The sequence below is a fragment of the Falco peregrinus genome, chromosome 4 (genome assembly GCF_023634155.1).
Source record: "Falco peregrinus isolate bFalPer1 chromosome 4, bFalPer1.pri, whole genome shotgun sequence".
In the NCBI taxonomy this organism is placed as follows: domain Eukaryota; kingdom Metazoa; phylum Chordata; class Aves; order Falconiformes; family Falconidae; genus Falco; species Falco peregrinus.
Window position 1 is genome coordinate 54402401 of NC_073724.1, and position 13156 is coordinate 54415556.

Here is a 13156-nt window from a genome sequence, read left to right on the forward strand (position 1 = left end):
GTATTTAACCTGTTAAGGCAGCTCCTGTTTAAATCTGCTTTCTAGAGTAAAATTGAACCAAACAACAGCAAGAAGGGAAAAATATGAAAAATATAAAATTAAAAAGAAACAATTTGTTCCCTTTGTTGTTTGTTTGTGGAGAACATCTTTTGCCAAACTCCTTAGAGAGTGTGCTGAACACTAGTCATCAAAATCCATATATATATATCTTTATGTTATTAAATGCATATGTGTATGAAACAAAAGATTCTTATAAATCATGTTCTGATCAAATTTTCAACCATTTGCTCCACAATATTTCCCTATGCCACCTATGAAAAGCTTGTGTCTCAGAATGTCATGCAGCATTTCTTCTCATATAAATAAAGTGATTTTTGTCACTGCATAGCTGTTTGTAACATAAAGCTCCAAAATTTAAATGTCAGAAAGGGTGATGATTTCATCAACGACTGCACCAGACTGCCCGTTGACTCTATTGACAGAGCACCAAGTCTATAGAACCATGTATCTGTGGGATGAAATGCTGAAAAGAAGGCGGATTTAATTGTCCTTTTTTTCAGTGTTGACTGTTTACTTTCTTTTCACTGAAGCTCAGAGTAGTTAGCAGTCTGTGTAAATATGCATTTATTCTTAAGGCTCATATTTAATACAGTTAACGAAACAATCTGCATTTAGAGTATATTTAGTAGAAAGTATCATTATTGGACAGTAGCATTGTAAGTAATGATATCCAAGAATTTTTTCCCCCAGCTATTGATTTTTAAGAATAAAGAGGGGAGATCCAGACATTGTGCTAGTGACAAAACAATATGCAGTTATTTGAGGGGGGAGGGTCCCTTTATTAGAAAGTAACATACTGTAATTAGAAGAAATATGTTAATTTCAATAGCATGTTCTTCATATCTCTGCCCCCAAAAATCTTTGCACACACCTACATTCTTTTTATGGACAGTACAAAGGAGTATAATAGATGCCTATAAAAGTAACTAGTGAAATTCTGCATTAGGATAATCTGTCACCCATTTCCATTTTTTCTGAAGAAAGCAAGCATAATCAAAAGCCTAAATGACAAAGAGTTGACAGTAAGATTCTGTAGTAAATGATTCCAGAGTCGCTGGCCTGCGGAGATGCTGAAGAAGTCCCCAGCAGACCTGATTAATTCCAGTTTCTCCAGCTGCCAGGGGAGCAGAGGCTAAGCAGTTTCACAGAGAGGAGCCTATTACCACTACTAGGCTGAAATAGATCTAATCAACTCACAGCCGCTCAAAAGAAAACTTTACAGGTTTAGCTCACTAAGGCAGCGCTTTAAAATGATGACTACAAAGGATCATGGGAGTCTGAAAGCATTTAGTCTTTATTGCAGCTCAAGGAAATTTTCTGCTGTGGTTAGGCCATGCTAATTTACTGAACATGACAATGCCTCCCAGATTGTATGACATCATTTCAATAATGGCCCCAGTCCTCTAAGTTAAATATTTCTACTGCTACCTTTTTAATTCTGAACACTTCATTTATTGAAATACTGTCTCTCTTAGTGTTAATGAGGTTTACTGTTTCAAATCTGTGGGCTAGCCTGCTTTATCATTCATTTTGAATGATGATACTGCATAATTTGCTGTGGCACCAACAGAAAAATTATATTTCTATTTATATTTTTTTTTAATGTCAAAGAATGAATTCTAGAAGTACTCTGCACTTCAGCTGTAAATTTTATGCCAGTTGTGCACTGCTTCAAGTGTTTGAATGGGCTTCACAATTATAGAGATTTGAGTGATTTTAAGAACAAAAATTCCAACAGATTGAGTATTACTTGTTTTGACTGACAACAATTAGACACTCAAAACAAAAAACCCTCAAAACTTTTTTATTTCTTTTGTTCATTCTTCCATTTGTTGTTGGGGCTTTTTAAGTCCTCCAATCCCCAGGGAGAATGTCAAAGCGAGGAAAATACACATGTAGTTTGTTAGACTAAGAAAATAATTCAATCAACTTTTTTTCAGTATTCAATTGAAAAACCTTCCTTAACAGATAAAATCTGCTTTTTTAAAAACAATCGATATTTGGAAACTCCAAGCATAAATAGTTCTATGTCACAATATAGTAAAGACGTAGCACAGTACACTCAATTTGCAAGGCATTTTTTTAATGATGGCTAATACATTTTCATTTGACCAGCTTCCCAGGTGACTTAAGGTAGAAGCATACAGCAGAATGGCATTGGGGAAAACTGAGTTACTTGTAGCCCTGATGAGGAGGCAAGGGCAGTGAATAAGCTGCAGTCAATCAGGTTGTAGAGGCTGGTGTCCAGGACTGGGAGCTGAGAGTTGCTGGAAGCTGCCACTGGCCTAAATACAGCCCAGCTCGCTAATGGCAGGGTCACCAGCTGCTCCATGCGTGGTTGCTTTTGTGAAATAAGCTTGGCACTTGCAATTCTCAGCACAGTGGAAAAGTGCTGTGTGTTGGAAGTAGCACCGTTCCTGTGCATTTCAGTGAAGGGCTAAAAGGCAATGGAGATTGAGCTCTCTCTACCCAGGAACACCGTGGGTGAGGTTTAAGATCTCACAATGGCAAAGCTCCCGGGAAGAAATGAAAAGCTAGAAATAGAATGAAACTTTTCAGTCTTAGAGCACTTCTTCCATACAAAAAACATAGCTGATGTATCTTTCAACCAGTATAAAAATCGGACATTCATCTATCAACTACCAAGTCTTTTTTTTTCCCAAGCACAGAACTTTTGGAAGTTAATGGGGGGGGGGGGGGGGGGGGGGGGGGGGAAGAATCAGATTGCAGCAACCCAGTGATCCACTGCACAATAGGTATATGAAGAGTCTACTAAAAGGGAGGGAACGATTTACTCCACACAGAGTTTCTTGTATATGTTTAAAATGATTTTAATAAATTACAAGAAAAGTGCCATAAATGACAGAAGGACACTGGTTAGCAGCAGCAGCTTAAGTATTTTCTGGAATAGAAAAACAAAAAAAAAACCCAAAAAAAACCAAAATCAAAAACAAAACAAAAAAAACAAAACCCTCCTTTGTTGCTCATTCTTCTTGCCAGAACTTTTCTGGAAGAAGGTAGGGAAAAGTATGTTGTACCACTCACTTCGGACACTGAATTGCAGTGGAAATGCAAAACAAGACAAGTCAAGAACCCATTTTGTCAGAGTCCACAAAAGTTGAAATGAGAAATGGTGGAGTACTGCAAATACCAGAAGCTGAACAGTATATCTGTAGTTTGGGGAGAGTAAAATAATTTAGTTAGGAAGAACTGCAAGGCTTTTAATGTTCTCAACGGACTCAGTTGACCTGGGTAGATTGACTGCAAGAGCTGGAATGAACCAGAACCAACACCAGGGGAGACAGGCAGGAAGAGACTTGGGGTCAGACAGTGAGACAAAAATATTACTCAGGTGAGACAGCCTGTTGGTATTTGAAGTTGCTGAGGTTGCGAGAGTGTTAAAGCAGTGGGGACAAGAGCTGGTAGGGATGGTAAAGTTTCTCTATTCTCTCTGTTCTACTTCTATCAAGAAACAGCTATAAATTGGGAATGCTACTAACTATCCTTTTTGCACTCTATGAATCCTTGCTTCTACTTGATTATTTTTTTTCCTATTCTGCTAATTTGGACTCTTCCTGTATTTTATAGTGGTCTTCTCTGAGTTCTGAGAAGCATTCCTATTAATGCTACAGTGTTAAGAAAACACTTTGACAATTCATATTTTTGCTTGTATTAGTGGCCTTTCAAAAACCCACATAACTGAATTAGACTGTTGACATATTTCTCCTGGATGGGAGTCCTGTTGCTTCTCTGCTTACTGAGAACTGTAACTGAAGGAGATCAATACGGCTCCTACTTGCAGGTAAAGATGAGTGGACCACAGCACTCCAAAGATTTCAGCTTATTTCTAGCAATGCAGCTGTCATGCTCTTATTTCCCAAGTTTTAATTCAAAAAAACTCTGATTCAAAGTGCATTAATGTCAACAGAAAGGCCCTAGAGAGAACCATCACCAAAGGGGTTGTTGCTGGTGTGGAGGAAATATGGGCAGGGAAGACTGCCACAAGACAGCTACTTGCTTGAGAGCACTTCATGTCGTCTCCTTTTCTACTAAAGCATGTGAACTGCAAGGCAGAGAAGCAAAACACTCAAAATCTTTCAATTTGCTACACCTTTAGCTGATAACCAGACATGATGCTGGAAAGGCAGTGGGTCCCCAGAGCTAGGGGCTCACCAGGAGTACTGCCAGGGCTGGACCTCACAGCCAGGAGCTGTCCCACTGTAGGCCATGCCAAGTCTGAGCTGGCCCTGACCCTAGAGGACAAACCCCCAGGAGGAGGGATGCCCATGGTACCCCACTGTGGAAGTTTGCAGCGGGCTACACAGTGTTGTGCCCTTTCCTGTTATACGCTGCAGAGGGACACCTTGTTTATTATGCATGTTGTGATGTTGCTAATGTGTATCCAGTGTCTCCAATCAATGTCATACATAGCACAATAGCTCGTGAAGCAATAGAGCTGTCAATGAAGGAAGTGGTAATGGACCACAATGGGAATTTTAATGCACAACAGGATCCATTACTGGAATGGTAATGGCCAGGATGAAGGTGGAACAACAAACGTCAAATACAAATAGATGTGTGTGTGTGTGTGTGTATGTGTGTGTATATAGGTACACTTATATGTATACAACAGTTATAAATACTTGTGTGTCCATAATACGTTTATACATATACATATACACACACAGAGAGAATCTTAAAATGCTGGATGCGCTATTTTTCAAGGTACATGTTAATTTATCTTGGTTAATGAATTTTTGGGTTTGTGGTTTTGGTTTTTTTTTCCTTGACAATGTTATGATATCATCTGTGAATATGTAAATGAGCTATTATAAGCTGTGAAGATTTTGATGGGCTTCTAAGAGATTGGTCTGGATGTATGAGAACAGGGGAAATGTTTAAGGAGGGCAATGCAGGACAACAGCATTTTTAAAATAAAAAGTAAAACATGGGAAAGAAAATATCACACAAAACATGTTCTAAATGAAACACAGCTGATTCAAATATTCTGGTTTTTAATGTATATAATATATATTAGCAAATGTCTCGCTTCTGTTTTCTTTTAATGCCCCTTATGGTGGCATCCTACTGAGTACAATACATGAATATATCTACCCATCCATCTGTCAAGGTTCTTACACTGGCATCCATGACTGTAGAATCAGAATACTAATATTTAATAGAAAATTGCATTTTTCCCACATAATCACTCAAAACACCACAGAAAATAAAGTTTTCAATCATCCTTACAAATCCTATTTTATTTTACCTTTGTTCATTTCTTTTGTGTACAGTAGATTTTTGTATACTGATTTCACACTATTTGCTACATATGTTAAACATGTTTTCAAGCAGCTCTTCTTTTGGTACTAATTGCACATAATAAACACATTAGATCAGGTAGCACTATATAGCCTTATTACCTTATGTTTGATTTTGACACAACTCATTACCTAAGAACAGCACAACAAACGAAAGTTAAGTGCTCTAAGACATCATTCAGAAGATCCAGGTGCGGTGCAAAGCATTAACAGAAAATGTAAAGATTCTCCTCTCCCATGTAAGGCCCCAGAGCTGGGACTGACAACTGAAGGGATTTCTGCATGAGCATTGCAAATGCAAACCTCCATACAGGTTTTGCAATCTGTCTAAAGGCTGCAGAAAAAGGCCAAAGCACATACTAGAAGTAAATATCAGGCCTATTTTAAGAGGCACCCTCCACTAGTTAACACTGTCTCACAAATGAAGCTCGAGCTAATACGCCAATTTGTGTCATTACAGATCATAAGCAATTTTCACAAGACTATGGGTGTTAATTCCTTTCTCCTGGTTAAGTCTCTCCTTGGGTAATTGTAGTCTGTCTGCTTAACTTCCCCTGCAGCTTCAGCTCTCTAATGTGCTTTTTGCTCTTTCTTATCCTCCAGCATGTGCTGCTGAAAGCTGCAGCTATCATGTGGCCACACAATTTATCACATTGCTATCAACACCATATATGTGGTTTTAAACACAAGTATTGTGCTTTACTGCAAAGAATGTCACTTTTCTGGTCTCCGCCCTGTCACCAGGTGAAGGACTACCAAATTTTCTAAATCTTACAGGAACTTGAGTAGGAAAATTCAGTACTTTACATGGAATAATAAAGCACACTGGTATTATGGACCTTAAAACCTTGTCCTTAACTGAGAAGGACTGTGAGTCCTGAGAACTGAAGTGTGAACTGTTCTCAAGTTAAGCTGAAGAATATTGTCAGGTTTTGAAAGATGAAAAGCTAATGATGATTTGAGTACAATATTTACATTTAGAATTCATGGTATTGTTACATTTCTGGTTTACTCTCAGTTTTTAGTTTATGTTCAAAGGTTTCCACATTTCCATGATTGAAATAGAATATTGCTAAGAATGTTAGCTAACTAGCACCAATTTTATTTTTTTTTCCGTTTGCACAAGCTGAGAGCAAGAAAAGTCAATTAAGAAGGCATAATGTCTTGGAAAACCTACTTACTGTTGTAAAGCTCATCAGAAAAAGATTGCCTAGATCAAATACAGTTCTGTCCCTACTAGAAAACTCAGAAGTTTGTTCGTTAGCCAGCTAACTATACATAAATGGGAACGCTAGGAATTATCACAGTCAGGAAAAAACTCCCAATACCTAAAGCCAGACAGCAGCAACGAAGGTCTCCAAGTAGCCTTTGTAGCCTTTGTTTCTTTTGTAGAATAGAGAAGGAGCTGACATATGGCTCTGTCAAATTGCAGATCTGCTAATCACATCCCTCCCAACCTCTGAACTTCATGGTGCAGGAGGATGACAAGTTTGGTTCTTACAGGTAATCATATCAACATCATAGATATATATAGGTTAGGCTTATCACTCAGTCTTGCACAGAAGAGATTTACTGAAGTAGAGCAATATAAAGTGTGTGTGAGGCACCTTGAATAGATTCAAAGTAGTTAACTGATCTCACAAATATTGCTGTAAATGGTGTTTCTATCAAGGTTTCACAAAGATAAGCTGTGGCCCTTTACTATTTAACATCTTATCAACTACCAGGGAGAAAACATGAACTGGTGATTGACAAAGTTTGCAGATGACACAAAGATTGGGGGAGAGGTAAATGATGATAAGAGTACAGCATTATTCCTTAGAGAGATTAGAACCCCTTGGGAAACTGGACCCCAGTTCAAACAAAATACATTTCACTGCTGCATACCTCTGTGAAGAAAGGAGGTTGGGTGCACTTTTAGGATGGGGAATTCTGTTCTGAGAAGCAATGCTGCTGAAAAAGACTTCAGGCTACAGTGGAGAATTACCAGACTGTAACTTGCCCATGCAGCGCTGTGGTTAAAATGGCTAAGATATGAAATCTGAATGAAGCAGCAAGGAATTTCGAAGAATTCACATCACCTCTATTTGGCATTAAAGACAAGATCACTGCAAATGATTGTTGACAAATCTGTGAGCAGTTTAAGTCTCCCATAGCTGAAATCTGAGCTGTTTTGAGTAGACGCAAGTGATGCGACATGTTTCTATCCGCCTGAGTATCATCAGAAATTAAGGTTTCCTATAGGACTACTCAGGACTAGAAGTTTGGAGAGCACGCCCTGTGAAAATTCAGGGATACAGGTTTAAATATGTTCTTCTGGAGATGACGCCTGTTCCTTTTCTTGTCTAGAAGTTGTTCTCCCAGGATCTTCCTAGATAATCAGTGCATAAGGAAGACAAAACCCAAAGGGTATCAGTTTTTCAAATACATACCGATAGTCACATAAAATTTGCACTATTTCCCTCTCTTTCTTAAAAAGTCAGTGAACAACACTTCATCTCCTCAACTACAGCTAGACACTTAAGTCACTTTGCAATAATTCAGCAAGAATCATTCTATTTATTTCAGGTATTAAGTGCCTATCATTTTGATATCTAAGCACCTACCTGAATATTACCCTTCATAATATTGAAAGAACATAGAAATGTTGCAGCACAATCTGTCTGTATTTACTCTATGGCAGCTTAATCACTGATTAAATACTAGTAACAATATGAAGATTGACATATGAGCCACAGGAGAAAGAAAAGTTAACTGCACAAAGGTGAATTGCTGTAACTAAGAATTGTTTCTGTCCTATTCAGAGCATGATCTTCAGCAAGGGAACCAGGTTTCTTTTTTGAGATGTCCCCGTGAACTCCACAAAACTAATCAAGTGAGGAGGGTGAACTGATTTTTTGTTAGCCGTACTTCTGCTGACAGCCAGGAAAACAGATATTGTCCTTTAAAATACTACTCACTTTTAAAAATCAAGAGTTCTGAGTGGAAAAGGAAATGGTACGTACCCACAGTCTGAAGGTTTAACTTTGACCGTGCCTTGAGTTTACATAATAGTAAGGACACGGGGTTTTCATGAACCCTTGCAAAATCTGTCAAAATAATGCATACTTGGGCATTTGGACTGCATCTTCACACAGCTGCAAGTCATAAACAAAGAAAGTTGCTTTCTCCAAAACACCCACTATTCAAATTTAATCAATGGATCTGATACAGATCTAAAGTATTAAAATATGGAGTTACGATCCACTGTAGAAAAGAAAAAACACATTATCAATGTTAGGTTTACACTGTTTTCTGTGGATAGAAAGCTGACAAAAGTACAGGTTGGTCTCACCATCCAGGAACTGCTGTTGCAAGGAATTTCTGGCAGGTAGAAGGGACATATAAGTATATAAATAAATGCAGAATTTCAGGGAAATAATACAACAGAATTAAGTTTTTCTGAAAATTAACCGATAATTTTCAACAGATCTAGTTCTTCTGTGATATACATTTAAGAATTAAACTTAAATTAGCTCTTTAAAGTGGCCATGTGACTTAAATTATTCAAAATGTACACAAATTTAATGAGTTTTTAAATATTAAAACTATTCTCTATTGTCACTACTGTGAGCTCTTAATTTACAGAGCAATTAATTCAGGACCCTCATTTATCAGTACATGTGCATTTGTTGAAAACATAGTCAGTTTTTATTAATTGATGCTATAGAAATACTGAGGTAAAATTAATGTGTGTGCTTCAGAGGTCATGCTGGCGATAGTAGGTAGCTAGCAAGGAGCAAGACGTGAGATAAATAAGTAACTGCTGTTCCCTGATTACACTAGAGATAGCTGAAATATTAAGTGGCACAATGGGCACTACGCTTAGCCAAAATGCTTGCAAACAAATGCCCCCTGAGTTTTCTTTGGCAAGCATCTGTCATGGCAGTAGCTGTGAAATAGGGAAACTTCAAAGCTTTAGTTTCTGATTATTAGCAGTGTGTGTAGTGTAATGTTCTTACATTTTTATGTAAACTCAGCGTTGATGAGCTGAGAGGGTAGAATTAAAAAATACTTCAGCTTGCCTTTGTTCTTTGGGACACGGCTGACAGGAGCGTTAGCAGCTAGGAGTCTCCGGAGTGTCTATCAACTTGTGAATTACAGGGAGTATGGGGCCAAATTTGCAAAAGAATCAGGTGAATAACTACAGAATTGGAGCACATTTATTTTTTTCCCTACATTTTCCCTGCCCCCAGTGGTACATCTACAAAAGCTCTGTGACGGCACAAAAAGTGACTGGAAAGTAGGTTAGGCATAAATATGAGCCGAGCCTGGGCGCACAGAGATTTTGGGAGACCACTGGTGGGCTGCAGAGCGGTACCCCCCTTTGCTGCTTGCGCTGTCGGAACACCCCGAGGCCATCCTTTACATCTCTTCTGCTATCCCAGTACTATTTGACCGGTAAATAAAAATGTGCAGTGGAGACATTCAAAACAAACAATGCAAGTTGTAAAAAAAGGAGAAAAATTTGGCTGGGCCATCCTGCTTTGGGTGGTTGTGTTTAGGGTAAAATCTTTAAAAGCCTGATATTTAAAATATTAAATGATGCCATTATTGGGAGTCTCTTCCACAGACCCAAAACGCAGTTCAGAGTGGAAGTCCTGTGTTTCCTTTAAAGTCTCTCTCATTAAAAAGCACAGATTTCATCTGGATAAGCACTACTCAAATGCCCTCCTGTCCTGTGCTCCAGGAATGCAGCACACCTTTCTGGATAGTCTGTGTGAAAAGCTGGGAGAGGTGGGAAGCTTAAACTTCCTTAAGCACTCCGGTTAGGGCATGTCTTTCTGCAAATCCTGGTAGCTTATTGAAAAAAGTTCTGGCCTTCTCTTCAGTTGCCAAAGAATTTAAATAATTTGAGAGAAACAATTTACCTTTTAAGAGACCAGGCAGTTTGGCTTATGACATAGTCTGTTAAATAATTTTATTTTTAGTTATTGTTTCAGATGATTCATCTTATATTGGAGTAAGGTCAATTGATTGGTGATTCTTCAGATTGCCTGTGTGCCTATTTGAAGACCTTACGAAACATTATGGTCATTTTTATGGAAGACTGTATTTCTCCAAATTGACTATTTTAATGTTTATATGGAACTTTTACAATGGGTGGTCCTAGTGATTTTTTTGTTCTTTGTCAGTTTATTTAAGATTCTTTTCTTTTGACAACTTGATCTCTGATACCGCCTTGTGTTTATTATCTGAAAATAATTGGCTTAGAGAAAGGCATCTCCATAGTGAATGCAGATGCAAAGAAATTGCTTCATTTTTATGCAATATTCTTAATTGTTCTCTTTATCTTTAGTGGTCCAGTGTCTGTCCAAACCATTTGCAAGCTCTTTGAAATCATGTGTGTACCACTACATGTGTGTGTGGGAGGGATAAAGAGGATGTACTTATAATTCAAAGCTGGAAGAGTAGTGTGGAATCCCTCTTTCTGATTATTTACCAACCAGCTTTTCCACCTCCTTTCCCTGTTTATTCACACCCCAACCTGTCCACCTTTGATTTGAAATATGGCATCAGTGGGCTGCTGCTGATACAGGGGCAGAACATGATCCTTGCAATCTTCCCACTTATTTTGGGAGCCAAAGGTATGTTGCCCATTATTAATTGCCAATAAAGTGGTTTTAATTGCTTCTGCCATTTTCCTTGACATGGTGTATGCTATTGAGACCAATGCTAGATCATTTCTGGTTTGGGAATGCATCAGTCTTAATTGTACTGTGTCTATTGCTGCATCCTTTCATTTGTGTGTCTCACAACTTCTCTGTCCTCATCTGTCCTGTATATATAGTTTCAGGCCAGGACAATGAATTCTCAGCTATACAGCTGCTGAGAGGAACAACCAGTACTTTGACACTCCCTACAGATGTTGTCTTAGATTCAGCTGGTAGAGATCCTAGTCTTCTTAAGCATACAAATGCTTCACTAATTCTTTAATTCTTTGCTCATTCTCTTACAGATCAAGCCCCATTGTGCTAAGGGCTGTACAGACCCAAAAAGTGGAGGAAAAAAAGAAGAAATTATCCTTAGCCTAAATATTGTGATCCCCTCTCAGACCCAGGAATTCTGTACTTACTTTAAAGTATCTTCACCCCCTTTTCCTCACTATTGACCTGTCCATTTTGAGTCTGGGCATAGCCACAATAGAAAGCCACGGAGGCTGAGTACCTAAAGCTGTCTAAAATGCTCAGCTTGGATTTAGGAAAACAGACAGAACTGATCTTCTTTTGAGACTGTTATCCCATTCAACAAAACACACCTCTCCTTCAATACACATTGTGTGAAAACTTGGCCTTACTTAAAGCTAAATTTCCTCTTTTATCTCTGCATTTCAGAGTGTCTCAAGGAATTTCAGAATGTTAATCATAACCTCTGAGCAAAATTGTTCTCTTATGCTTGGGCATCTAGTGTATGTAAATGTCAGGCTACTTTTAAATGGCAAGTGACATACCTTTTCCCAAGGATTCAAGAGATGGCCCTCTGCCAGATCCCTTCATGCACTGGTGCACAGTATACCCTGATGGCTTAGCAGAGCTCACACCCAGAATGACTTCCTGAATCGAGTGTGGAGCCAAACTGTCCCCTGGTGATTCCGGCAGTCCACAGAGACTACAGGTGAAACAGGGCATGTGGCAAATGTCACAGGAACAGACCTTGTTTCAAGGATCTCACAAGTGCAGAAGGACTGGTAAGGGAGGAAGACATACCAAGAGTTGACATGATGTGTTCAAGGCCCTGCAATAGCTGTGTGGCAGATCCAGGCAGGCAGGAGCCCTGTGAACCAGGTCACAGCAACCTGTGCCTTGCACAGTCTTTCCAGGCAGAGAAATCTCTCTGCCATTAAAAATAAAGTTTGGTGCACACGTCATTAACATGCTCCAATTACTAAGGATATTCCTCAGTGAAAATAATGTTGGTGCAAACAGAAGGAAAGATTGAGTGGCTTCAGATGGATTTGGCACCTACTTTTTACCATTAGTCTCTCTTTTTTGGTCTATGGTGTATTAACAAAGATGCGCTAACATCTAGGGCAAATATCCAGCCTCTGGGCCTGATGGTAACTGTGGAGCTGCAGCATAGCACAGACATTTCTTAAGTTTATCTACGTGACCCCTAAAGAATATTACATCTCACTGCACTATACACTTTCCCATCTGCTCCAGGCTGGATGGTACCCTCCTTGTGACATCTTTCACTGCAACCAAGTTCCTGACTAAAGAAATAAAGTGACTCCATCCATTCCCAGCAGTTAAGGTTAAAGAGATGCACTCGGTTCTAAATCTCGGCTGCTAACGCTCTCTTGACCTTTGACTCGCCTTAGCACAGCGAAGTTTGATGGGCCCATGCCAAGCCGTCTTCTGTAACCCATGAGTTGGTTAATATACTCCCATTTCTCATTCAGACAGCCAACAGAGGCAAAAAAGGCAGCAGGGCAACAAATGCTGTCTCCTGCAAATGCTCGGTAATAAATTGCTCTTTCAGTTGTGCAGAAGACAGATTTTTCTTTCTTTTGCTTCTTTCCTCCTTTTGCATAGAAGTCACCAATAGGAAGCTCACGTTCCCACCTGGCCCCAGCTGACTGTGCCCATAAATTTGCCTATGCAATGCCTGTTTACGGGTCGCTGCTGGAACACGGAGACGGGTGCATTTTCTAAGCACCGGGTAGATAATCATGGTAATTGATGTTTGGAGCTGCTCGCTCCTAGGAGCATAGGGTCTCTTTCTCCCAGTGAGGC